The sequence below is a fragment of the Salmo trutta genome, chromosome 3 (genome assembly GCF_901001165.1).
Source record: "Salmo trutta chromosome 3, fSalTru1.1, whole genome shotgun sequence".
Taxonomy (NCBI): Eukaryota; Metazoa; Chordata; class Actinopteri; order Salmoniformes; family Salmonidae; genus Salmo; species Salmo trutta.
Window position 1 is genome coordinate 70422591 of NC_042959.1, and position 2645 is coordinate 70425235.

The following is a 2645-nucleotide window of genomic DNA, read 5'->3' on the forward strand; positions in this document are numbered from 1 at the left end:
ACTTCTTTTTGCTCGTTCTGGTATTGTAGACTTCTCTCCCACCTCTTTTTCCCCTCTCCACCTTGCTTTGCCCTCCAGCACCCATCCACCCCTCTCTAACTCCCTTGTTCCTCCTCCCTCTCCCTCCAGTCCTCCATTATTTCCTTTTAGTCAGCCCCCCTGCTGAGGGAGTGACACCCAGACACAAACACCCCTCCCTCCTCCTTCTCCCTCCCTCTTTCTCTCCCTCTCTCCGCCTGACCTTCTTACAATCTTTCCTTCCCTCCCAGCTTTTCCACCTCCACCCTTTCATTTCCTCTCCTGTCCTCTTCTGTTTCTGTCATTCTGAATTTTGTTGCTTTTTTCCCTTTCTCTCTCTTATTCCTCATCTCTCTCTCTCTCATTCCTCATCTCTCTCTCATTCCTCATCTCTCTCTCTCTCTCATTCCTCATCTCTCTCTCTCTCTTATTCCTCATCTCTCTCTCTCTCTTATTCCTCATCTCTCTCTCTCTCTTATTCCTCATCTCTCTCTCTCTTATTCCTCATCTCTCTCTCTCTCTTATTCCTCATCTCTCTCTCTCTCTTATTCCTCATCTCTCTCTCTCTCTTATTCCTCATTTCTCTCTCTCTCTTATTCCTCATCTCTCTCTCTCTCTTATTCCTCATCTCTCTCTCTCTCTCTTATTCCTCATCTCTCTCTCTCTCTCTTATTCCTCATCTCTCTCTCTCTCTCTTATTCCTCATCTCTCTCCTTTCTCCTTGGCTCAACATTATCTTCCTCCTGACTCACTTTCTTCGCTTGTTTTTCATTCAACCTTTAAGAAAATTTGCATTGGGGACATATTTTAGGTTTGCGCAGTCAGTAGTCATTTTTCATGGCATTTGGCTGTGAGTAATGGTAAATACCCTCCCCTCGTAATTTTTCTGTTTGTTTTTTTGTTTCATGCAAGTAAGGCCGTTGTTTTTGGGAAACTTGAAAATTACTTGAATAATGAATTTTATTTTTATGTCCTGCTCTCTCCCTCTCTTCCCATCGCTTAGCAACCAAAGGGTCCAAGCAAAACAAGCAGGAACAAGGTGAGATACAACTGCAGTCGTGTGTGTGTGTGTGTGTGTGGTATGCAACGCATACACAGGATGTTCATTGGTATTGATGAACTGCTAATTCTCTGGCTCTCTCTCAGGTACTCCAGCTCTTCACAGTGATGTGTGTTCAATGAGGACAGTTCCTCTTTCTCTCCTCCTCCTCATCCCACTCTTGAACTTCCTCTCTATCTAACATCCCTCTATTCAAGCTGACCTCCTGACTATCTACCATGGCCACTGAAGATGGCCTGCCTCACCCACACAGTCCCTGCTTTAAACTATCCACACCTCATAGAGAGGCCAAGTCTTCAATTCACACCCTAAAATGACTGCAATAGGGCAGACTTCAACACTACACACCCTCCAACACATCTCCTCTGTCGTTTCTGGAGTGGCACTAATCTTTCTCTTCTTGGTCTCCTCTTTTCTCTCTCTGTCCACTCTCTCCTCTCGTTCCCCCTCTTCCATCCCTCGCTCCTGACTAAAGCTCCCTCTGAAACAGACTGACACTAATCTACCATCAAAGCATTCATTCTTCATTTCACACCTTTCTCCACTCCATCCTGTAGACTCCATCTGTGTCCAGTCTCTCTCTCCCTCTCTTTCTCTCTCTCTCTGTCTCCCTGTGTGTGTGAACATAATGAGCCAGCTGAGCCGAAGTGGACCGTCCAGACGTTGTTCTGTTAAATTACTACGGAGAGGACCAGACTTGGAGTTGACTGGCTGTCAGAGTTGACTGCTTCTGAACAGGACCAGGCTTTTGAGTTGACGTCATTGGATTTGAAAGTCATTGTTTTTTAGATGAAAAACAACTATTTTTTTGTATCAAAGTGGGACCAACTGTTAAACACAGAAACACCAAACGGTGACCAAACTTTATTAAAAAAGTGAACTAGTGACGACACTGCCTAAACCAGGATATGCTGTGTGAGTGGAACCCTGGGAATGATGAACTGGAATGTTGTGACTGTTCTGCTACGCCCTCTACTGGGATCATACTGGTTAGACTGGTCCAACTGGACTGTAACACCTGGCACTCTGGGATTGGAGAATAGACCCTGCTACTCTGTAGTCATAATCTGACCATATCTGGAATTAACTGGACTCTGTCTGGGGGTATACCTCTGTCTTAAAAGGCAATCAAAAGGAATTGTGGGAAACATACTGAGGGTACCGCCTCACTTCACTTCACCTCACACGCTCCGAACCACATGGGCTGATTGACGGATGCTCCCAACCAACCAGGTGTGCAGGTACAGTATTTAGACTGTCTGCTGAGCACTTTACCAGGCGAGGACCTCCACCAATGAGGAGAGGCCTAAAGCTGGTGTTAATTTGAATAGAGGTTTTTGTTTTAGTACAGTAAAGACTGCTTTATGTGTTTCAGTTAAATGTTGATGTTTTGTAGAGGTCCTGTAATGTTGGCATCCATTTTGATTATTTGAAACATCCTGAAAAAATCTACATTTTTACACGGCTGAACTTTTTTTATACAAATGTTTACAGGTGTAGATGAACTCCTATTGCTGTTTATAGTGCTATTAAGAATAACTAAAGCACTTCAGTACAGGTTACCCTG

The 2645-nt window shown here is 44.3% G+C and overlaps 1 long non-coding RNA gene across 1 annotated transcript in view; it reads left to right on the forward strand.

Annotated features, from left to right (window-relative positions):
- Positions 1-720: 720 nt before the first annotated feature.
- LOC115186436 (uncharacterized) overlaps positions 721-2645 on the forward strand; it is a 2793-nt gene continuing 868 nt past the window's right edge. The window contains exons 1-2 of the long non-coding RNA XR_003875755.1: positions 721-1057; positions 1165-2645. The exon at positions 1165-2645 is cut by the window's right edge and continues 868 nt beyond it. This is a non-coding gene — a long non-coding RNA (uncharacterized LOC115186436). The remainder of the gene's footprint in view (positions 1058-1164) is intronic.